Below are 25,971 nucleotides of genomic sequence, written 5' to 3'. Positions count from 1 at the left end.
TTTGTCTATTTTATATTTTTCTTCTATTCGTTTTTTTTTAAAGAAAAGAATCTAAAATACGTCTGTCTTGCTTTTCAGACAATAATGAAAAAACTATGTGTACCCAGGCTACAAGCTACTCATAATTTAAAGCAGTTAAACTAAAAACTGTCCTTTTGGAAAAAAAAAATACAGTATACAGTACAGTATATATATATATATATATATATATATATATATATATATATATATATATATATATATATATATTAGCTACACTTCAAGCTACAAACAAAAAGTAACTAACAATATTAAATGTATTTAGATGCAATAATTTAATATATAAGATTACTATTATAATTATATGGAATCAGAGCAGTATTAATATGGCACAAAAACAATAAAGATCTCAATAACGGTGGCAGTATTTTAACAGATACATTTTTATTAAATAGGCCTACATCCAACAAAACCAGAAAACATCATAATTTATCTAAAACAGTAATGAACAGCAGTATTTAAATAAATATTTTATAAAAATAAAAAAAGGAAAATGCATTTTTCAACCTGTATATACAGGTCCTTCTCAAAAAATTAGCATATTGTGATAAAGGTCATTATTTTCCATAATGTAATGATAAAAATTAAAGTTTCATATATTTTAGATTCATTGCACACCAACTGAAATATTTCAGGTCTTTTATTGTTTTAATACTGATGATTTTGGCATACAGCTCATGAAAACCCAAAATCTCAAACAATTAGCATATCATGAAAAGGGTCTCTAAACGAGCTATTAACCGAATCATCTGAATCAACTAATTAACTCTAAACACCTGCAAAAGATTCCTGAGGCTTTTAAAAACTCCCAGCCTGTTTCATTACTCAAAACCGCAATCATGGGTAAGACTGCTGACCTGACTGCTGTCCAGAAGGCCATCATTGACACCCTCAAGCAAGAGGATAAGACACAGAAAGAAATTTCTGAACAAATAGGCTGTTCCCAGAGTGCTGTATCAAGGCACCTCAGTGGGAAGTCTGTGGGAAGGAAAAAGTGTGGCAAAAAACGCTGCACAACGAGAAGAGGTGACCGGACCCTGAGGAAGATTGTGGAGAAGGACCGATTCCAGACCTTGGGGGACCTGCGGAAGCAGTGGACTGAGTCTGGAGGAGAAACATCCCCGCATTCCCCAGGTCAAGCCACTTTTGAACCAGAAACAGCGGCAGAAGCGCCTGACCTGGGCTACAGAGAAGCAGCACTGGACTGTTGCTCAGTGGTCCAAAGTACTTTTTTCGGATGAAAGCAAATTTTGCATGTCATTCGGAAATCAAGGTGCCAGAGTCTGGAGGAAGACTGGGGAGAAGTTAAATGCCAAAATGCCTGAAGTCCAGTGTCAAGTACCCACAGTCAGTGATGGTCTGGGGTGCCATGTCAGCTGCTGGTGTTGGTCCACTGTGTTTTATCAAGGGCAGGGTCAATGCAGCTAGCTATCAGGAGATTTTGGAGCACTTCATGCTTCCATCTGCTGAAAAGCTTTATGGAGATGAAGATTTCATTTTTCAGCACGACCTGGCACCTGCTCACAGTGCCAAAACCACTGGTAAATGGTTTACTGACCATGGTATTACTGTGCTCAATTGGCCTGCCAACTCTCCTGACCTGAACCCCATAGAGAATCTGTGGGATATTGTGAAGAGAAAGTTGAGAGACGCAAGACCCAACACTCTGGATGAGCTTAAGGCCGCTATCGAAGCATCCTGGGCCTCCATAACACCTCAGCAGTGCCACAGGCTGATTGCCTCCATCCCACGCCGCATTGAAGCAGTCATTTCTGCAAAAGGATTCCCGACCAAGTATTGAGTGCATAACTGAACATAATTATTTGAAGGTTGACTTTTTTTGGGTATTAAAAACACTTCTTTTATTGGTCGGATGAAATATGCTAATTTTTTGAGATAGGAATTTTGGGTTTTCATGAGCTGTATGCCAAAATCATCAGTATTAAAACAATAAAAGACCTGAAATATTTCAGTTGGTGTGCAATGAATCTAAAATATATGAAAGTTTAATTTTTATCATTACATTATGGAAAATAATGACCTTTATCACAATCTGCTAATTTTTTGAGAAGGACCTGTACTGTATATTCAATTAAACATCTGAACGGTCCGATTCAATTAAATGATTCAGACATTCCAATCCTTAATTTCAAGCATTTTAAATATGCACATGCATTTCATGTGAAAAGTAGCTTTTCTGTAGGAAAACGCACTAAAGTTTGAAAATAGTTGAACTATTGTCACACTACTGAAAACTGTAGCTAAGTTAGTAGTGTCTCTATATTTAGCTACACTTCAACACTCCTTGATTTAGTATGGACAATACTATCCTTCAGAAATCAGCTGGGAACAACTGAAAAAGCTGCAAGAAACATGCTGTTGCACTGAGGATGTGACATTGATGGGTTTGTTGTCACATAACTTTTCCTGCAACATTTCATGTAACCCTAAAATGGCTGGTGGTACCTGAATGCTTTTGGGAGAGGTGTCAAATAAGTGGCCTACGTCTAGGGACACAACCTCTCAACAATAGACTCTGAACATGTCCAGAAATCAAATCCTGTCATGTCCTGAGAAATCTTCCTGATATAAATAGGTTACCAGCATTTCAACTGTCTTGTGCCACCAGCAGCGGGGTTGCAGATACAGAAAATTCCTCTCTGCCTGTCTCTTGCTCTCTCTCTTTTATATCTCGCCTCTACATTGGTCCTCTTTCAGCTCTGGTAAGTTGGGAAGGTCTCTGCCATTCAGTGTAATTTTCCACAATCTGAGTCCAGACCGGGATATCATGAGCACACTCGGGGGTGACAGCGCAACTCTCTGAAAGCAGGAATTAATTCAGGAAGCTTCACATTGAGGTAAACAATAACAAGCAGTGGTTCCCTCTGACCAGGGCTTAGGTTTAATTTTAATAAAAGTTGAACACACAGTATGCAAATTATACGGATAAATTATAGATACAGTTCACACAGACTTATTTTTCCTTTGTCTTTATGCCTATGTAGCTCATCATATTGTTGTGTTCTTTTAATGCAAAATAAACACAGATTTCACTACAAGAGAGTGCAAGAGTAGGGTTCCAGAAGTTAAAAAAAAAATGCTGTCTTGGGGAAAAAATAAATAAACAAGATAAACAGCAATACAAATATGTAAAAATTGACCAGAAGCCTGAGGGGGGAGGGACATTAAAATACAGAAATTATCAGGAAAGCACTACACTACCCACAATCCTTAAGCAAAATCCACCAATCAGAATCAATGCATATATCTTTGTGTTCTTTTAATTCAACAGTAGGGTACCGGAAGTAAAAAATGTTGTCTTGGAAAAACACTAACAAAAAAAAAAAAGATGTACACACATGTACAAACAGACCACGAGGTCTGAGGGGGAAAAAATCTAGACATTTTTAGTAAAGCATTAAACTACCCATAATTCTTGAGCAAAATCCACCATTTAGAATCGAAATACCTGAACAGTGATTTCCTAATTCTATGAAGCACTGTGAATGATGTAATTATCTCCATATCTCCATACATACAAATCTCCATATACTCTCAATCAACTTCATTTGTATACAGTATATACTGTACATAGAGTGTTGGGTAAATTACTCAAAAAGTAATCCACAACAAATGACCAAATACTACTCTAAAATCAGATTATTGACTTTAATGAATGCTTAATCAGAAAAGTAATCACATTACTAATTACTTTTAACTTACTTTCTAGTAAAATAAAAGATAATTTCCTCATAAAGGATTTCAAGTGAACAGTCCGGTCTTTTTCTCTCGATTTTCAGACATCTTTTTGCTTCAAATGAAATCTTATAAGTGTACAGAGAAAATCATGGAGAAAATAAAAACATTCCAAAAGCAAAGCCCCTAAAAATGTGGGCTGTCACTGTTGCACTTTAAAGTTAATATAAAACTCATCGAATTTAGTAGAGAGTACAATATAAGATGAAGTAAAGGCTTGAGAAGTTCTCTCTGAGAACATGAGCTTTTAACAAGTTATTGAGGAAACCACTTGGTGCAACAGAAAGAATTAAGCCAATGCAACACAAGATTATCCAATTATAAGACTAATATGGCTTTAGCAAAGGCAATTGCTTGGATGGGGCTTGAGATACACTGCACACCACTAGAAAAACAACAACAACTGCACTATAAAAGGGTTCTGCTTTTTGAATGTATTCTGTCACATAATCTATGAATCACAATAAGGAGTTTGAATGAAAGCCCACGCACACATACACAACCACACACACACACACACACACACACACACACACACACATATACAGACAAAGGATGTCTCTACGCTTCAGCTGGGCATGTTTTCCCTTTCTTAATTGCAGTGAAGTAACCAGACACACAACTGGAGTTTAGTGGAGAAAACACTGAGTAGATCTTATCAGGGCAGAACAAAGGGCTGACAGGGCCGCTTGGCCCCTGGGCTGGTATCACTCCAATTGTAGATTAATGTGTGTCGAAAGCAGTTCGTTTAGCCCAGAGTAACATATCGGAGAATTGAGATAAAGCAGTCCTGGCCATCACTGCAGCCAAAAATGGTTTGAATTATTCCTTGTAATAATAATACAGCAGAGGCATTTTTGGTTGGTTAATTTTGTCGTGAATTCTGTCACATTTCATTCAAATATTTTGGTATGTCACAATAATAATAGTTTTTTAAGATAACATTTCTTAAGATTTTTGTGAAGATCAATTGTTTTTTTTGTAATTTTATGTTTTTTATAGATTTTGTACAATATGCAATATGAAATCTCTTCTGAGGAATACGTTTCAGCAGATATCCTGTGAGATCTGCGGCGAATAATTAACATTTTGTGTGTGGCAAGAGACGAGCCACCCCACCAGTGTTTGTGTTAACAGGGACGAAATTCACACAGTCATGTGTGAGTTATGCAAATGCCATTAGGAAGTGCTTGACACCTCACAGTTTTTTGGCGATCAGCTGCTGCGACAAACCAAAGATATCAAAACTGTGGCTAAAATACTTCAGATAATTAAAATGTTATTCATAGAAAATAACTGTAGGGTTTTAAAGCATACCTGATTAGATCAAAAGATAAATATGTGTAATGTATATACTCAAAAATATTTAGTTTTTTTTTTAAATACCCCCCAAAAAATGTATAAATAAATAAAAGGAAAATAAAAATCTCCTCTTCTCACATTGGTCATGATATGATTCTTATCCACTCAGTCTGGATGTAACAGGCAGTGACCTCTGCCCTCTCCTTAAGCAATTCATTTTGGAAATGTATTGTAGTCATTAAAGTCAGCCTGACGCTATGAGAATTCATCTTATGTCATCTGCTGGTTAATCCAGTGCTTTACACTCTGAGCTGCGGCCTGGAGGTCGGCACACGTGCTCCAAGATACATTGAGCAGCGGTGCTCATTCCGGATTCGTGAGTTTGATTACTGCTCGTGTCAAGTACCGATTTGCCCTCTCTTTCTGCATCATTTCCAGTCTCTCTGGATAAAAAATGTGACAAAAGCCCAACAAAAATAGTTTACTTTATAGAATAAGACATTACAGCTCAAATTAGACCAAATTTTAACTCATCATGTTAGGTTTTTCTTATCATGCTTTCTAACTTGTTCCAGTCAACGTGAAATAGAGCTTGCAACCCATTTTCCATCTGTTATGTGATTTACTAAACAGGATATTCAATGCGAACTAAATTACATTAAAATGTAGGACAAGGGTAAAATTTAACCATATAGATTTAATTGTCCACAATAATAACAATTAGATTTTCATGTTTACTTTAATTTCTGAAGAGTTAAGCATCGGGTAAATTTGAAGAAAACAAAAAAGAGGATTTATACGCATAAATCCAGTTTGTTCTGGCAGTAAATATTGCAACTGTCATTTCTCAGCCTGGCACGGCTGATGCATTGCGTTAAATAAGCACACACAAAACACTGACGCTGAAAACCAGGTGAGCCGTGTCAGAGTGTGAGACATTTGAAGGATGATTGTATTGAGCACATCAGCACTAGAGTAAAGAGTCATGACTGCTACCTTGAAGTAATTAACTTAGCTCTGCAACTTTGCTGTTTGTCTGAATTCAATTCTTCACTCATTATGTGTCATCTTACGCAATGTGGCTGACGGCCTCCAGGAGATCAATGGAGGCGGAGCTGTCAGTTGTCAGTCGCAGACTGATTATCCAATCAGCAGTAATGTGGCCTGCACAAATGTTGTGTCACAGGTCTCAGACCTTAATAAACACCTAATCAACACATCTGAATTTAGATGAATGCACGGCAGCTGCAGCATTGATTTAATCCTATGAAGAGTTCTGGTGCTCTGCTGACAGGCTGTTACATTTGGAAAGACCCCAAAGTGCTGATCTAGGAACAGTATCCTATTGTATCTTAAGTTTAATCAGTACAACGCCACAGAAGAAAAGAAGGTCAAAGATCAGCGGTTGGTGGCCAGCATCAGGTCAAGCGGAGCAGATATCCCGTGGTCGCTTTTGTTTGTAAATCTCAAACATCACGGCTCTATCATCACAGACTTTCAGCTATTTTAGGTCTAAAACATAATCTCTATTATTACAAACCACACAAGGGTTTATTATTATTATTTTTAAATAAATGCAGAGTGAAAATTTTATAGTGCCAATTTTTTTTAGCTTGCAAGCTGTTGAAGTTAATTGTGTACAGAAGTTCTACACTGTAAAACACTGTGTCACGTAACCTAAAAATGTGCATCATGTGGTTTTATTATTTTAATATGATTGAATCAACTTGACTATATATATATATATATATATATATATATATATATATATATATATATATATATATATATATATACTTTCACTTTCATATTATTTACTTTAACAATCAACCTTTTTGATAGCACAGATATGATCAAGGTGATGCAAAACTTTCATTCTGATTCACGTACTCAGTGTTTGTGCTGAATCAGCACCTGGTCCAATTCTTAACATGTGAAGAGATCATTTAAAGCAGCATTATCTGTGGCAGGAGGTCAGGAGATCTGGGAACACAACGCTTCAGATTAAACTCTCATGATTAACTCCAACTGCCCTGATAAACTGTCACATGAACCACACAAGATAAGTCTGACCTGTAACTTCGGAAATTTTTCAACATTCCATTTCCTGTTGACTCCAGATTAGATTAGTTAGCTAGAGGATTAGTGGAATATGCAGGAAATGTTTGAACTATTATTCTATTTCAACATTTCATGATACAAATGTACACTACCAGTCAAAAGACTTATGACATTCAAAACTTAAAGGCTTGTACTTCAATGCTTGAAATTAGTTTAGCAGTACACGTCAGTTGTGTATATATAAAATTGTATTTATGTTTGTTTGTTTGTTTGTTTGGATGGATGGATGGATGTATGGATGGATGGATGGATTTAGACCAGGTAATGAAAGAAGGCAATATTTCAAAATTAAAAAAAAAAACATCCCAGGATGAAGTTGAAATTTGTTGAGAGAATGCCCAGATTGTGCAGAGCTGTAAAGTAAAATAAAAAATATATAAAAATGATTTGTTAGCACATAATTCCCATACATCCAAACTCAGTGTCCAGACTTTGAACGGTAATGTACATGATTAAAAATGTCCAGAAAGGAATTTAGCATATTATCAATTGATCACAAATTCAAATGGCAAATTTAAATTGTAAAAAGAAAAAATGTAATTTATAAATAAAAAGAAATTCATAAAAATAAAAAGAAAGATGCAGCTTCAAAAGTTATTATGTTCTTAACCTTTCAAATTTCAAGTGTTTCTTACAGCTACCGAAGGGAAAATTACACTGCAGCCCTACATCTCTCGTCAGCTCCCCAAATAACAGGTGTGTCTGCTTGAAAATGGGCCTTTCAAGCGTGCTTCTGCAAGCCAGCTGAGACACAACCCCTTTGCCTCCAGACGTCTGCTGAGCCTCTCTCTCACACACTCTCTCTCTCTCTCTCTCTCTTCACTCAGATACTGTTTACCCTGTACCTGGGTTCCTGCCTTTCTCTCTATGATGGTGGAATTGAATTCATCTTTCTTTCTTTTTTTCCCTAAATACCAATCCTGGGATAGATAAGTCATGCCCCCTGTGTGTACACCAAACTAAATGCATGTGTAGTTCTGAATTTGAAATAAAATTGATCACTCTGTGGGCTTCATTTACATTTAAATAAAAATAAGCATGCCAGTGTGTAAAGATAAATGCTAAATGGATGTAATCCATACTACCAAAATATTCTTTTAGAAACCGAATCAGAAAATAAAACTTAAGAAAAAGCTTAAAATATAATAATAATATTGATGATGATAATAATAATAACAATAAAAATCATCAAAATAATAATAATAATAAAAGAATTAGCATTTTACAAATATATTTTACTATACTTTACAACAACAACATAATAATAATCATCATTATAATAATAATAATACTTATTATTATCACCATCATCATCATTTTTATTATTATTGTTATTATTTGTATTATTGTTATTATTATTATTATAATTATTATTATTATGCTGTTGTTTATTTAAAAAATAACCAATTGATTTTAATCATCTATTTTTGATGTGTGTGTGTGTGTGTGTGTGTGTGTGTGTGTTTTTTCAGATGCCAGATATTAAAAAAATAAATCAAACTGATTGCATTTCTGAACACACTCTCAAGTCTCTGTTTAAAGTGGTGTCCTGCCCAGTCTGTAGCTGATTAAAATGGCAGCCTGTGTATAAAATTCTGCCGTCCCACTGTCACACAAACCTTTCACAAGCAGAAACAAACGCTTTGATAAAATGGCAGAGAAGGCGCCCTGCCTTCCGCTGATTACTGATCGTAACATAAAAACTACCGTAAAATGCAGGTATTTGACCCAACAAAAGCAGCTGAGCACTTTACATAAAACTCCATGTGAAACAGGGCTGTTTATTCCCCACAAATTGGAAACCATTTATCAGCACAGCACGACACCCTGTAAACACAATTGAATGAAAAACAGGGTAAGAAACAATCTGATTTGATATTCTTGCACAACTGGAACTATTTTTGATTTGATATACTTAGTCACCAGTCACAGAATAAGGCCCATATGCTGCATGCTTTCTCTAAAGCAATGACACCACTGACCTACCGCACCAAGTGGCACATCTATGATAAAGTGATCCCTTCTTTTTCTCAAGTTGTCGAGCACATGTATGACCAATGTGTTTTGTATAGCCTACTTGAAAATGATGGTGGCAGGCTGCATGCACAGACTGACAAATGTGTTGTTTAGTGAGTCTGATTATTTGATTAGGCTGTGCAATCGTTCTGATAAACGCTCTGTTAAAAGAACAATGGCTGTCAATGGCATTACACTGTTGTGCAAAACACACACATAAAATACCATACACTCAGGGAATAATACGTTTTTTCCACATTTTTAACAAAAGCTTTGGCATGTGCGTTATGTAGTTCTCTAGCATGATTTAAGCAGACTTTGTTTGATTTTGTGGCACAATGCTCGTATTCTACAAATTGCCGTACGCAATACGTAAAGCGCTCTCCACATGTCTTTGATAGTCACCATTTGGTGATAAGGTTTCAATCTGAGTTATCAGCCACAAATCTCATATTCCACAAAAAAAAAAAAACTGAATATTGTTCTTTGTGAACAAAAGACAGTATATGACCATGTAAAAGGAACAAAAACAGGTCAAGGTCAAAGCAGCAAATAACGCAACATCTCTCTAACCAAAAAATTTGAAATCATTAATGCAGACACACACAAAAGCACATTTTAATGTAATTCAGATGCTATTTTAGAGCCAACATATGCACTTTGTAGACATTCAGGACATTCAGACTTGCACTGGGATTTCTAAGAAGCAATCTCTCTTAAAAACAAAGCTACGCACTGTGTAGGTGTCATGACATCCATTCATCTCTGTGTTACTGGAAATGTAGAAAAAAACTATTTTTCCACTCAGAGTGAAAATACCTAAGCAAGTTCTCTGGTGAATCTCATAATCCCGCTCATGTTTGGCTGTTTTCTTTTCACTGATGCTGGAAAGGGGGCCAGAAAGAAACAGAGCCAAGGAAAATATTCCTTTGAAATGAAAGGGATAGGATAGTGTTTTCACACACAAACACAAAGACGGGGAGAAATGAACAAGCCTTGGTCCCCTTTCACCACTCCAGTTCTCTGGGCCTGGGCTAATAGAGCAAAGGGCTCAAATAGAGCTCAGGCCACTTTGAAATGCTAATGGGGCAGCTTCAAACAGAGTCCATTCACACTTATACAAATGTAAAAAACATTTTGTTCAGAGAGTGTCTATTTAAAGCATGAAGAGTGACATGCAAGAATCCAGACCATAAACCACACACCATGTGGTAAAAGTCCACATCTGCATATGGCAAGTACTGATTCAGAGAAATCCCTGCGCCCTCACACATATACAAACTATATTGGGTACTTTTAATATTTTGCATGCCTTTGAGATAAAATGTAAAAAAATTATTTCTTATAATGAACTGCAAGATATATCTTAATGCCATTTTTACATTGTTACTTACATTGCTGTTTAATAATGGTAATAAAAAGCTTTAATTTACTTTAAACATTAACATAATCCCAAACATAATTACAGTTCAATTCCCATCAATATAAATTTGTCTCTAAATCCAGACTGTCCCGGAAACAATCAGGCAAGACTTTCATTGAGCCGACATGGTGTGTTTTACAGTTCAGTTTTTTGCGCCTCTCACTTCATGCACTGCATTTCTAACAACACCTAACCGCACAGAGTCTTATTAATGCACTGAACCACGTTTGGACAAAACCGAACATGATTTGTTCAGTATTCTGGTAACGTTTTACATTCCAGTGAACTTTTACATTATTATTATTACATACTTTTACATATATTAGTATTATATCTTATTATACTTAACTACTATAGTAAAAACAACAGTAATAATATAATTACCAGCTCCACAGATAATTGCACATTCAGTACACTATTATTACTTATGTAATTACTATGTAATATGTGCACTAATGCAAAGTATACCCTATATTTTCTCTGGTCGTTTCAGAGCAGGTCACTGTGTGATTGAGCAGAGAAGTGCCACCGACCACATTCTGCTCATCTCAGTGTTGGCACGGAGGGCTCGAGAGCAGATTAATTATGAATGTGGGGTTAAAGGATCTAATTTTACAGCGGCTGCTCACAAGTGTATAACATTAGGTTTAGAGAATGTCAGTTTCAGACAATTTAAACTCATTGGGCTCTTTCAGTCCCCTAGTTAGCGCTCCATCACTGCTGTGCACCCCGAACCATTCTTTTCACATTAATCATCCCGAGGAGTTAAAAACAGGCAAAAGAAGCCTGAAATTGCTTTTAATTATAGACACAAGACCTCAGTTTATCAACCCAAGTCAAGGTTTAGCAAGTTCAACAGTTGATGTAGGTCATCCCACACTTGTTATGGGAAGCAAATGGCAGTGACAATAAATTAAAGTGTGCACACTTCACCGACACCTTTAAAGAATTTCCAGTGGAAGGAAATATCTGATGCCTTGATCTACTCTATTCCCACACTAATAGTTTCCATGAAAGAAAGAGAGAGAAAAAGAAAGATAGACAAAGAAATAGAGGGAGAGAGAGAGAAATGGCAGCCGACCAAATCAATCCACATCTGGTTGTGTTTTGATTAACCATTTCTCAATTAGCCATGGTCCCGCTTTCCATCATTTTAATTACTCTGAACAGAGCAGTTTTGTTCTTTTAGACTCATTAAACTGGAATCCAACTCTTTTCATACAAACTATTTTTGTGACCAATTATTTAGTTATGACATGGAAAATAAAAGATGCTCAATCATGGAAGCAGTTTATCATAAATATCTTGATCTAACAGCATGCATGAACTGACTCTGATATTTATTTACTTTTCCTCATTAATCTTTTTGCTCAAAAAAGTTTGACAGTAACCAACCTAATGTTAATAGTCACGCACTTTAGAGCTACAGGATTTACGAGTATTAAGCGGTTTATGAGCGTTACCAAAAAAAGGTTCTTACCTTTTGTGGGTGAACGGATAAGGTTGAATAAAAATCAGATGAAAAGTTAATGAATCAGTTGAGGCAATTATAACAATGTCTTATAATAAAGGCAGCGCGTCTCAGCGCACATCGCACACATGCTCCGCTCATTTGGGACGCATCTGAGCCTTTATCTGAGTCTGAGCGCTCACATTCCCACAGACGAGCGCTCGCTCAATCCTGCGCTCCGCGTTGCCGGGATGAAGGGATGCGGGAGAGAGAGAGAGTGTGCGTCCGTCCTGCTGGAGGAGAAAGAGAGGACGCGGATCTGTACACTAAGCAACTAAAAAAGAGACACAAATAATGCACGGAAAAAAAGACATAAATAAAAACAGTCCTCTTTATTTATTCATTCCTTTCCGTTCTCCAGGTTTGTTGCGGTGAGTTCCGTTCCAGCCGGAGAGCGAGCGGCCCGCGGCTGAAGGATTTTTCTCTCTGAGAGCTGAGCTGAGCTGTGAGCGAGTGGCTGCGTTTAAAACCCGGAACTGGATTCCTGGATCACACGGATCGGAAGCGAAAATAATCTCGTCGCTAAAACATATTATCATGTACAGCGTGAGTAGGCAACAGTTTAAGCAAGGGCTGTTGTGGAAGACGATTATGCAGAGCTGAGGAGGAATTTGAAGCAGATTATTTATTTAGTATGTACCACTTTTGGCCATTTTCCATTGGATTTGAACAGCTACATGTGTCTCATCAGGGCACACTTTGGAGACAGAATCACTCATGCTCTGGGCAGGCCAGGCCGCTCAGCCAATGACTGTAGATGCTTTCTCACTGTAATTCTAGCTTGCATGAAATGTAAAGGTAGAAGAGTGCAGATTTTCTTCTTTTTTCTCAACTTGGCCTCAATCTGAAAGAGTGACTGCAGCCGAGGTTCAATAGGGAGGTTGGAGCGATAATACACAGAACAAAGGCACATACAAGCATCTCCTACACACACACACACACACACACACACACACACACACACCATTATCAAAATGAACACACTAGGTTAAAGAATTATCTGAAAATGATGTGCAAGGAGAAACATGCAAAAAAAACAAAAAACACTTAAAACCCCTCCCACTCCACACCTGGCTTTAATAAAGCCAGTGAGAGATATTTCAGTCAAATACAGCAGCACTAAGGGCACATTTCTCTCATACAGCTACAGCAGGTGAACTTCACAGCATAAGAGCGCACACTTTTATTTTCATATGCATAACTTTACATAGTAATAGATCCATTTTTGGGAACAAAAGAGAAATCAGATGTAGTAAAGATCATTATGATATTCTTTTTTATGTTTATGCATTCATTTTGCTGAAGTAAAACCAAATGCATGTTGCATTCTTGCAGTCAATGGGGTTGTAGCAAAACCACATCCACATTCACAAATATGCACATTCACGCACAGATACACACACACAAAACTGATTTTATCGACTTAATAATGCAAGTCTATTGGGTAAACCAAAGCACATTTAATGTTTGTAATGTTTTATTGAATTAATATTACATTTATAACAGTGTAAAGCACTACAGAACAAACTCTTAAAAATAAAGTCAATTAAATATATATATATATATATTAATGTAACTTCTACAGAACTGCTGTCTTTTTAATATAATATAATTTTATAGCTGCTTAAGAAAGAGAACGTCTGGTCATTTCTCCTGAATGAAAATAGTCATTATTATCATCATTAGAAAAATTTAAATAATAATAATTGATCATAAAAGGTCTTATTAATTTTTGTTAGTTTTCTTGTTTGTGATTTTTTTTTTTGTTTGTTTGTTTTTTTTCAAATAATTTTTTTATCAGTATGTATTCAGCATGGCTGGGAATTCTAATAGGATTGACATAATGAAAATAACATTGTTTCATCTGTTCATTTTAGTTGCTCTTCTTGTTATGCAGTGGAGCAGATTGTACTACATCTAAAGATTAGTGTGTGGGCATAAGCTGTGTAACGCTGTTCTAATCTAAATCATCACCAAATTTCCGTCTTTCCACTAATTTTTTAGTGTGACCCTGAAATCCACACACTCACACACTTATCAAGAATCATTCCTCTGAAATATCAAACAACCCCTCCGCCTTGTGTTTTTAATGTTTTATTTACACTGGTCGCTCTCTCTCTCTCTGTGTGTGTGTGTGTGTGTGTGTGTGTGTGTGTGTGTGTGTGTGAGAGAGAGAGAGGGTTTTTATTATTAATTTCTTCAAAAACATTTATAAGGTTTTATAATCCATGGTTTGTTGATTTTCATAAATGGGAAACAGATATTTCTTCATCTGACTGATTTTACTGCAGTAAACCTGATATTTGCTGGTGTAAATTGTCAGTCAGATTTTTATGCTGCATTTGACATTCTCGACAGCAGCAGGAAGCAGCTACTCTCTAGTCAGTGAACCTCACACATCTTCAAATCACTTTCTTCAACTTGCTCAATTATTTATGCATGTATTCATCCTTTTATTTCTTTATTTGTAAAAGAAAAAAAAAAGCCTAGATACCAAAAGGACAGAAATATAAATAGACACCCAGACACTATAATGTTTAAGAGTATCTGAAGAGAGAAAACCTTTTCTTTTAAACTAGAGAAAGGCCTGTGTCTGTGTGTGTTGCATGCGTAATATATTATAAAATAAGATATTTTCTATCACTACTTTAAATAGGTACTGCATAAAATAATATTTGTACTCCATGTGCCATATGTTGTTGTTTAGATGTAACAAACCGTGCTCAGATAAGCCAAAACTGCCAAATCGGCAAGTCCTAAATTTTTGTATGAACTCAAACATTTCTCATCAAACTATATCAAGAGCAAATAATCTTATAGCTACGATATTTACATTAATGTTATGCCTATACACTTGTACTACTCCTAATAAATACTACAAATGTATTTAAACAATTGCTACCTTTGTGTCAATTGTTATTTCTCCTATGGAATTTGAGACAAAGTTGGTACTCTATTAACTCCATTGAAAGAAACATCTCAGCAGTAACCTCTTCCTGTGGATCCAGAAAGAATCAGTCAATTCCACAACAAACAACTTTGAGAGAAGCATAACATAAAAATCTGTAATAAACACCATACAATAATTTGAATAAACCATTCTACCCCTTTCTGAATGCAATCATACCACCCCTCCTCCCCATTCCCAATTTCACTGTTTACTTAGGAGAGAGGGCAGAACACTCCCAGGACTTAAAGGAAGTTCACATTCTGCTTCCTATATGACCACGTAGGTTTCTGGATTACACAAATGTCAAATAACTGACCTGTAAAGAGAACAGCTTATTCAAACAAATGCCACTCTCCTCCATTTAACGCAAACACAGCCTTCAACAGCTTGTATGTGTACGTCACTCTATTATACAATGGCTTTGTAGTTTTCACAAACTCTTTCTCTCTCTTTCTCTGATGATATCTGCTAAAACAAATATCTGTGAAATAAATCTAACCAGCACTGAATGGTTTAGCAACTGTTATTAAGGTCACTGTAATTTAAAGTCAGTGTTACGTCTGAACTCGGGGGCTCCATGCAAAGACATCCACAGCCAAGTGGAAACAGATGTGGCATAAAGGCAGATACAGCGCTGGCCGACATTTCAGTCTTTCACTGAGGTCCGCTGGTTAAGATTAATATAACCCAGACATTGGCATACACAACTGCTGTACGATGACCTCCAAGACTCCAATTTATACTATTTACACAAGAGGCCAAAAACCACATTCTGCAATAACGTTGTCCCTTTCCCATTAGCAAGCTCAGAGTGACTTGATGTCTTATCCAAACTGTATAATTATCTAAAGTTTAGACAATCTGTGATATCATCTTTAGAATTAATAAAGACCAGAACATCCCAGAACCAAGGACCTGAAACCCTAAATTGGCTTAATTTCTTTAGCAATATAGCTATTTGAGTATTCACTGTTATTGCGGGCCCTCCACACACCATTAGATTGAAAAGTGTTTCATACATTGTTCACAATGAACTGAAGCCTGTTTCGGCCCCAGAGGGTAAAGAGATATGATAAGAAAAATTACGGACATTTTATTTATTTATTCATATATTTTATTCTGAATATGGTCACATAAATTACCTAAACAAATAAATGAACAATCATTGTATACAATTTCACTTATTTAGGTATTTATGTGTGTACTTGTAGTTTTTTATTTGTTTGTTATTTCCTCCTAGAAAAATTTGACAATTTTAAACTTCCCTACACCTTATATAAATATATTGCAGAAATCAGTGTGTAATATTTATACCTCTGCAAAATTTTACAGGAAACAGAATTAAGTGATTGATTGACATTTAACAGTCCTTTGGTAGTTTTTGTTGCGCAACAAACCAAAATCCACAATAAAAATACCACAAACCAAGAATAATTTATCTGCACCACATTGTGTTTGTACACATGGAGATGCTTGTCAGTTCTTGTATTATAATTTACATGAGTACTGTAAGAGAAAGGTAGAAGTCAAAAACTACTGTGACACTACTGGTCCCTTCCTAGGTCAATAATCTTCTGAAATAATTGCCTGAATTTTTAATTAAGAGAAGATGAAAAATCTCTCATAGAAATACATAATTGTAAATGCAAAATCCCCAGTCAAGCCGTGTGTACCCTTATTAAATCTATTCATTTAAACTTCTTTGGGTTCGTATGAAAGACGTTAATTATAAAACTTTTTGAATAAATACAGCTTATTTCCATAAAACATTATTGTTCTAAATGTAAGTGGTCAGTTATGCATAAACGGGATGAAATGAAGGTTTAACCTCATCTAACTCCATAACAACTATGCAACCTCATGATGCTCGGGATACAGTAAATCAGGGGGGGATGAAAATGTAATTTCCTATTTACATCAACTAATGCATTAAGTAAAAAAATAAATAAATAAATTGGACTAATTGACAATAAAATAATGTGCCATCTGAATGATTGCTGGATGTTCTGGGCATGTTTAGGTGTGTAATTTCTGTACCACTAGCAGCACCAAATGGATTAAAAATAAATAAATAAATATATAAGTAAATAAAAAGGACTGTATAAGAAATATAAGGAATACAAGATTTCATGAACACTCCTCCCATCTCCCACATTTCAATATGTTTTAAGGGAAAAGGAATAATGTGGCTCTTCAGTTGCATTACCAAACTATTTTTGTGTGTAATATTTCTTCAGCCATTGATGTAAATGCTTTAAATTTTTGGGAACAAATTACGTGAATGTGAGTGAACCGGAACATACTGTACGATGGTTTATATAAAATAAATGAATAAACAAAAAGGCCGGATTATTTATCTAGTCAGGTTTGGTTTAATTAACCCAATTTGGATTAAATCAAGTCTCAGCTGTTTTCTTTAAATCTGACATTTTTTTACCTTGAGCTAGATTTGCATTTCCAAAAGGTAAATACGGTGCTTGCAAGGCAGTAAAAGGATTGTTTTTATGTTTTAGGCATTATCATAGTTAGAAAAGTTGTAAACCCAAATATAAATAGTGGGAGAAAGGGAGAGAAAGAGACAAAATGCAATATACAGTAGATGAAAAGAATTATGCAAAATGTCACACCCTACAACACTGCAAACCATCTAGCTTTGAAGTTTGTATTTCATTACATTCAGCCAAAAATCTTGGTTAAGTTTAGAACCTCTGTTGAATAAACGTCTATTCATTTGGCAAATTCACAGGTCAGAGTTCATCACACTTCAACTTGGCACAAAAGTTTGCAGCACAAGATGAAATTTCCTCACATGAGCTTGCGTTTCTGCTCTCCTGTATTTGTATTAATATGAATCAAAGTGAACTGAGCACACAGGTGACGGCTTAAGAAGGAAATGATCAATCACAATTCGGTATGCTGAATTCATAATGCAAATATATGACTTTTTGTATAATCAACATTCTATAAATGATATTCAAGTAAATGCCAAATACTTAAATGTGGCAGCGGGGCGTGGTCAAGCGCCCGTCCGGGAGAGAGAAGCGGTAAGGGCGCTCACACCTGGGCCAAATTAAGACTAACACCTGTCTCTAATTGCAGTAGAGCGAGGAGAGCGGTTAAAAAGCCAGCAGCCTCAGAGCAGAGGGAAGACGACCGTGCAAGCCAACCCAGTGCGCTTGTGTCTTTGTGTAAACTACTGTGTAAATTATTGTGAGACATACGGCAATTAAAGCCTTACCTTTTTTGTTGAAACCTTCGTTTCCTGTCCTGCTTCCCGTGAGAGTTCCACACTGGTGCCGAAACCCGGGAGAATTAATAATGGAACAGAGTCGCCCCATAGAGTCCTCCCAGCTGGCTGAAGTCCTCCAGTCCCTCGCGACACTCCACCAGAGCCACCAACAATCCCTGCTTGAGCTCCGGCAAGACCAGGATCGCCGTTTTTTTGAAATCATGCGGGCTCAAGCAGAGGACCGGCACGCCATCCGGAGCCTCCTCAGCCAGGAGGCCGCTCCAGCCGCAGCCGCGACCCCGGACACCCGCGCCACATTGCCCCCACCCGCGTTACAGAAGATGGGGCCGGCGGACGACCCAGAGGCCTTCATCGACCTCTTCGAGAGGACGGCGGAGATTTGGGGGTGGCCCCAAGACCAGTGGGCAGCCCGGTTAGTCCCTCTCCTGTCCGGGGAAGCACAACTCGCGGCCCAACAACTGCCGGCAACCAGCCTCCTGGCTTACGACGACCTGCGAAAAGCCATCCTGCAACGGGTTGGTCGGTCCCCAGAAGAAAGTCGCCAACTCTTCCGGGCCTTAAAACTTGAGGAATCCGACCGCCCGTTTGCGTTCGCCCAACGGCTCCGTGATGCGTGTCGGAGGTGGCTGCTTGCGCGGGACCGCGGCGTCGAGGAGCTCGTCGACCAGGTGGTACTGGAGCAGTTTGTCCAGCGTTTGCCCCGGAAGACGGCCGAGTGGGTCCAGTGCCACCGCCCGGCGTCGCTGGAGGAAGCCGTCCGGCTCGCGGAGGACCACATGGCGGCGATTCCTAGGGCGGATGCGCCCTCTCTGTCTGTCTCCCCTTCCCCTGTGTCTTCCCCTGTTTTTTTTCCCTCCCCTCTTCCCTCTCGCTCTGCTCTCTCCCCAGGGTCCGTTCCTGCCCCCCGCAGGCGTGGAGCGTTCGCGCGCCCAGCTCCCCGGTCTTGGGAACACCCACCAAGCCCTTCTCCATCCTTCAGCCGCTCTCCTCCTCAGGTGGGGGCGCCCGCCAGCACGGGTGCGGCCGCAGCGTCTGGGCCGGTCTGCTGGAGGTGCGGGGACCCGGACCACTTCCGGGATCAGTGTCCGCTGATGGAAATAGGGGCGGTGGTACGGGTCTCCGATGTTCCACAGACTGCCCCCGATCGAGCTGGAGCGTATCGGATTCCGGTAAGAATCCAGGGGGGTACATACCAAGCTTTGTTGGATACCGGCTGTAACCAGACCACCATCCACCAACGCTTGGTTCAACCCGGGGCTTTGGGCTCAGCTAAACTGGTGAGGGTAAGGTGTGTACACGGGGATATTCACAAATATCCCGTGGTGACTCTGGCGATCAAATTCAGGGGAGAAAAACATAGTGTAGAGGCAGCGGTTAGTCCCCGCCTCACCCATCCGCTAATTTTGGGTACGGATTGGCCGAATTTTAGAAAGTTATTGGAGGGAGTTTGTGCGGATGGGTCCTGCGCGAAAGTGAAGGGGTGTGTGATGTGCGATGCTTTGGCGGGGGAGGCGGAGCCAGGGCCGTCCTCGACTGCTCCGAGTGACGTGGGAAGGGGCGAGGTGGACGCCCCTCCTCTCCGGGAATTCCCGGAGGGGGACTTCCCCTTGGAGCAGTCGCGGGATGATACCCTTAAGCACGCCTTTGACCAAGTGAGAGTAATCGATGGTCAACAACTCCGGCCGGGTGTCGCCGTCTCATATCCGTATTTTTCGCTGATCAAGGATCGCTTATACAGGGTGACGCAGGACGCCCAAACAAAAGAGGAAGTAACACAATTATTGATTCCACGGAGCCGTCGGGAAATGGTTTTCCAGGCGGCTCACTATAATCCTATGGCCGGTCACCTAGGGGAACGAAAAACACTTCTCCGTCTAATAGCCCGTTTCTATTGGCCGGGCATTGGCGGTGACGTCCGCAGGTGGTGTGCGGCGTGCCGCGAATGTCAGCTGGTAAACCCACCGGCCACCCCAAAAGCGCCTTTGCGCCCTCTACCATTAATCGAGGTCCCCTTCGAAAGAATTGGGATGGACCTCGTCGGGCCATTAGAACGGTCAGCACGCGGACATCGCTTCGTGTTAGTCCTAGTGGATTACGCGACGCGATATCCGGAAGCAGTGCCTCTGAGCAACATCTCCGCACGTAGTGTTGCAGGGGCACTCTTCAAGATAATCTCCCGGGTGGGGATTCCGAAAGAAATCCTCACCGATCAAGGCACAACTTTTATGTCACGGACACTTCGCGAACTTTACGAGCTCTTGGGCATTAAATCGATTCGCACTAGCGTTTACCATCCTCAGACAGATGGCCTAGTGGAACGGTTTAATAAAACGCTCAAGAACATGATTCGTAAATTCGTGCACGATGACGCTAGAAATTGGGATAAGTGGCTAGACCCCCTGTTGTTTGCGGTACGAGAGGTCCCGCAAGCCTCCACCGGGTTCTCCCCGTTTGAGCTGCTGTACGGGCGACGCCCCCGCGGTGTCCTCGATGTCATCCGCGAAGCATGGGAGGAGGGACCTTCTAACAGTAAAAATGAAATTCAATTCGTTCTTGATCTTAGAGCAAAACTCCACACACTGGGGCGACTAACACAGGAGAATTTGCTCCAAGCTCAAGAACGCCAACGCCGGCTGTATGACAGGGGTGCTCGGCTACGGGAATTTGCACCGGGAGACAAAGTACTCGTATTACTCCCAACATCGAGCTCTAAATTACTCGCTAAGTGGCAAGGACCCTTTGAGGTCACACGACGAGTGGGGGATCTCGATTATGAGGTTATACGTACCGATAGAGGGGCGCGCGTCAAATTTATCACCTCAACCTCCTGAAATTATGGAGGGAGGAGGCGGCCTCTGTGACGTTGGCCACGGTAGTTCCGGACAGGGCGGAGCTCGGACCGGAGATAAACAAAGACTACAATCTCAACACTCCGGTCACTTGTGGAGACCAACTCTCACCGCGGCAGCTCGCAGAGGTTTCTGAGTTACAAAAAGAGTTTGCGGACGTGTTTTCCCCTCTCCCGGGCCGTACAAACCTCATACAGCACCACATCGAGACCGAGCCGGGCGCGGTGGTGCGTTGCCGCCCCTATCGCTTACCCGAACATAGAAAGAAAATCGTTCGGGAAGAATTAGATGCAATGCTTGATATGGGCGTAATAGAGGAATCCCACAGTGATTGGTCCAGCCCGGTTGTTCTTGTTCCCAAGAGTGATGGGTCGGTTCGGTTCTGTGTGGATTACAGAAAAGTCAACGCGGTGTCTAAATTTGACGCGTACCCAATGCCCCGTGTTGATGAACTGCTCGATCGGTTAGGTACTGCTCGATTTTACTCGACCCTGGATTTAACAAAGGGTTATTGGCAGATCCCCTTGACACCAATGTCCCGCGAGAAAACAGCCTTCACCACGCCGTTTGGATTACACCAATTTGTGACGCTTCCTTTCGGTTTGTTTGGGGCACCAGCCACGTTCCAGCGACTCATGGATCGGATCCTCAGACCGCATACCGCGTACGCCGCTGCCTATTTAGATGACATTATCATCTATAGCAATGATTGGCAGCGGCACATGCAACATCTGAGGGCCGTCCTGAGATCGCTGCGGCGGGCGGGGCTCACAGCAAACCCTAAGAAGTGCGCGGTTGGGCGTGTGGAGGTACGGTATCTGGGGTTCCACTTGGGTCATGGCCAGGTGCGTCCCCAAATTGAAAAGACTGCGGCGATTGCGACTTGCCCTAGACCTAAGACCAAAAAGGGGGTGAGGCAGTTCCTGGGGCTGGCTGGCTATTACAGAAGATTTGTGCCTAATTATTCGGACGTCACCAGCCCGCTGACTGACCTCACTAAAAAGGGGGCTCCAGATCCGGTCCAATGGTCGGAGCAGTGCCAACAGGCGTTTACGCAGATTAAAGCTGCACTTTGTGGGGGGCCGCTTTTGCATGCACCTGACTTTTCTCTCCCTTTTCTATTGCAGATGGACGCTTCAGACAGAGGGCTGGGGGCCGTACTCTCGCAGGTGGTGGAGGGGGAGGAGCGCCCGGTGCTGTACATTAGCCGGAAGCTCTCCTTAAGGGAGACTAAGTACAGCACCGTGGAAAAGGAGTGTCTGGCCATCAAGTGGGCGGTCCTCACCCTCCGATACTACCTGCTGGGGCGGGCCTTCACCCTCTGTTCGGATCATGCCCCACTCCAGTGGCTCCACCGCATGAAGGATACTAACGCCCGGATCACCCGTTGGTATCTGGCTCTCCAGCCTTTTAAGTTCAAGGTGGTCCACAGACCGGGGGTGCAGATGGCTGCCGCCGACTTCCTCTCCAGAAATGGGGGGGGGAGTGGTAGGCAGGCCGGATGACGCCCCGGCCTGAGTCGGGCGGTGGGGGTATGTGGCAGCGGGGGCGTGGTCAAGCGCCCGTCCGGGAGAGAGAAGCGGTAAGGGCGCTCACACCTGGGCCAAATTATGACTAACACCTGTCTCTAATTGCAGTAGAGCGAGGAGAGCGGTTAAAAAGCCAGCAGCCTCAGAGCAGAGGGAAGACGACCGTGCAAGCCAACCCAGTGCGCTTGTGTCTTTGTGTAAACTACTGTGTAAATTATTGTGAGACATACGGCAATTAAAGCCTTACCTTTTTTGTTGAAACCTTCGTTTCCTGTCCTGCTTCCCGTGAGAGTTCCACATTAAATTATCAAAACAAAGTTTAAATGGAGACTGTAGGTTAAGCGGGAACAAATGAATTGCTGAAATGAAAGATCAAAATTCTACACATTTTCTGAAGACAATATGAGTGGTTCTTGCCTGTGCAAAAGTTGCTGCCAAAATTCTTTGGTGTTGTGGATGGTTGCTAGGTATCTGCTTTGTGGTTGCTAAAGTGTTCTTAGTGGGTTTTCTTTTTCAGTGATCATATATATTATACCATAATAGTGAGCGTAATGATCAACTAGCATGTTACACCAGTATGTCACAGTTTGCAGATACCGTACAAATTAATGGGGAGAGCCGTAACACTGACACCTACCTGTCGTAAAATTGTCTGTTCTCTTTTATAAAACAGCAATTGTACCTTAGTAATCTCCACACATAGTTTATTCCAAAAGGATTAATTCATGCAAAACATATTGAAGATTATCGGACAGGTATTCAATTCATTAAGCGATGAGCTGTTTCCTCACAAAAAAACATTTATTCAGCACACCTGTCACGAACCCCGCTCCCTCGCTCCGCCCCCTCGAGCTTCCTCGCTCGTTTTGCTCGCTCGAGCTTGCACGCTCGTTTTTGCTCCTACGAGCTCACATGCTCGTACACTATCTCCCCCCCTCGGGCTCACATGCCCGCTCCCACTCGCCAGAACATTATATACACCTGCACTCGTCTCAATCACCACATCATTGTTTACACCTGCACTCGCCTCTATAAATACCACAGCACATTCGTCTCACTCCTGTTGGTTATTGTATTTAGTTTCCTGTGTCTTTGCCCCCCGCTAGTCCCGTCTAGTTCAGAACTCCCTTGTGATTGTTACCCCTTAGCTTGCCAGCTCTAGTATTCCCCTAGCTCCCATGTTTAGTGTCACTCGTTCTTCTTATCCTGTTTCCCGGCTTCGACCTCCCGCTATCGTTGACCACTCTCTCCCGGATTTGCCCCTTTACTCTACTTTGATTCCCCGGCTTTTGACCCTACGCTTCCCCCTCTGGATTTTCCCCACTGTACCTTCGCCTGCTGTTTAATAAAAGAGCAGTGTTTACTCACATTGTGACTGTCTCGTCTTGTGTGTGTGTGTGCGGGTTACAGAATAACCAACCTCACCGTAGACAGTCACAATGCTTCCCACGGAGGATGTACGCAGCTCACTAGAGCGGATTGTCGCGGCGCGTTCTGTGCGCGGATTTGCGGCTGGGAGAGATGACCACGCGCTCACGGCCCAGGGGCAGCAGGTATGCACTACTTCTGATTCATTTCACCCTGTTTCACCTGTGTCTGCCCCTAAGCCCGTTTATGCTTCCAATGCATTTCTGAGCGCCATGAGCCTTCAACCCCCTGAGAGGTTTGATGGCTCTTCGGGCGCTTACCAAGAGCTTTTCGTGCAAGGCAGCAGTTGTGTAACTCATAACCCCGTCCTTGACATTATGGAGCCAGCGGCCCGACTCTTGGTTTTGCGCCAGGGGAGCCAACCCTTGGAGGCTTATATTATGGATTTTTGTGCCCTGGCGTACCAGGTGAATTTTGATGAGGTGGCTCTGAAATGTGGACTGAATGAGCCAACCTCATCATTCATGCCTGGTGGTCGCTGCTCTCTCAACCTGGCTCAGTTTATTGACCTCGCCCTACTGTACGCTGGTTCCTCGTTTACTGTGGGGAGGCAGACACTGAACCAGCGCTCCACGCCACGGCCCCCGTCTCGAAGCCTACCACGGCCCCCATCTCGAAGCCTACCACGGCCCCAGTCCCGAAGCCTGACACGGCCCCAGTCCCGAAGCCTGACACGGCCCCAGTCCCGGAGCCTGTCACGGCCCCAGTCCCGGAGCCTGTCACGGCCCCAGTCCCGAGCCTGACAGCCCCAGGTCCAGCCTGACGGCCCCAGTCCCGAAGCCTGACCGGCCCAATTCCCAAGGCCTGTCACGGCCCCAGTCCCGAAGCCTGTCACGGCCCCAGTCCCGAAGCCTGACACGGCCCCAGGTCCGAAGCCTGACACGGCCCCAGTCCCGAAGCCTGACACGGCCCAATTCCCGAGGCCTGTCACGGCCCCAGTCCCGAAGCCTGTCACGGCCCCAGTCCCGAAGCCTGACACGGCCCCAGTCCCGAAGCCTGTCACGGCCCCAGTCTCAAAGCCTGGCACGGCCAGCGAGTCAACGCCCATGCCCGCCACGGCGAGCGAGCCAGCACCCATGCCCGCCACGGCCAACGAGCCAGCGCCCATGCCCGCCACGGCCAACGAGCCAGCGCCCATGCCCGCCACGGCCAACGAGCTAGTGCCCAGGTCCGCCACGGCCAACGAGCCAGCGCCCATGTCCGCCACGGTCAGCGAACCAGGGCCTGTAGCCTCGACCACCCCAGAGCCAGCGCCTGTAGCCTCGACCGTCCCCATGGCTACATCCCCTGTTGGCCGAAGACGTAAGAGAAGGAAGAGGGCCCCTTCTCCCCAGTCTCGTCTTGTGCTCAAGACCGCAGAGGTTCCCTCAGAGTCTTCCATGGCTCTGCTCCGCCTACAGAGTCTTCCACGGCTCTGCTCCGCCCTCAGAGTCTTCCACGGCTCTGCCAGCCTCTGCTCGCCCTTCAGAGCCCTCGCGGCCTCCGCCTCACAAGTCTCCCAGGGCTCCTCTCGAGCCTCCCAGGGCTCCTCCTCTCGAGCCTCCCAGGGCTCCTCCTCTCGAGCCTCCCAGAGCTCTGCCTCTCAAGCCTCCCAGGGCTCCTCCTCTCGAGTCTTTCAGGGCTCCCCCTCCTTCCAAGCCTCTCAGGGCTCCTCCTCTCGAGTCTTTCAGGGCTCCTCCTCCCCCCAAGCCTCTCAGGGCTTCGTTTCTCGAGTCTCTCAGGGCTCCTCCCCCTCTCAAGCCTCCCAGGGCTTCTCCTCTCGAGTCTTTCAGGGCTCCTCCTCCTCTCGAGCCTCTCA

The 25,971-nt window shown here is 42.0% G+C and overlaps 1 protein-coding gene and 1 pseudogene across 11 annotated transcripts in view; one reads left to right on the top strand and one right to left on the bottom strand.

Moving 5' to 3' along the window:
* LOC127632666 (adhesion G protein-coupled receptor L2-like) overlaps positions 1-12,564 on the bottom strand; it is a 151,737-nt gene extending 139,173 nt beyond the window's left edge. For all 11 annotated transcript variants that reach the window (XM_052111384.1, XM_052111385.1, XM_052111386.1 and 8 more), the window contains exon 1: positions 12,138-12,564. The gene's annotated coding sequence lies outside the window, so the exon portion shown is untranslated. The remainder of the gene's footprint in view (positions 1-12,137) is intronic.
* LOC127632694 (uncharacterized) overlaps positions 1-25,971 on the top strand; it is a 48,795-nt pseudogene that overhangs the window by 4,150 nt on the left and 18,674 nt on the right.

The sequence above is a fragment of the Xyrauchen texanus genome, chromosome 39 (genome assembly GCF_025860055.1).
Source record: "Xyrauchen texanus isolate HMW12.3.18 chromosome 39, RBS_HiC_50CHRs, whole genome shotgun sequence".
NCBI lineage: Eukaryota > Metazoa > Chordata > Actinopteri > Cypriniformes > Catostomidae > Xyrauchen > Xyrauchen texanus.
The sequence above is the reverse complement of the archived record's forward strand: the minus strand, read 5'-3'. Positions and strand labels throughout refer to the sequence as shown.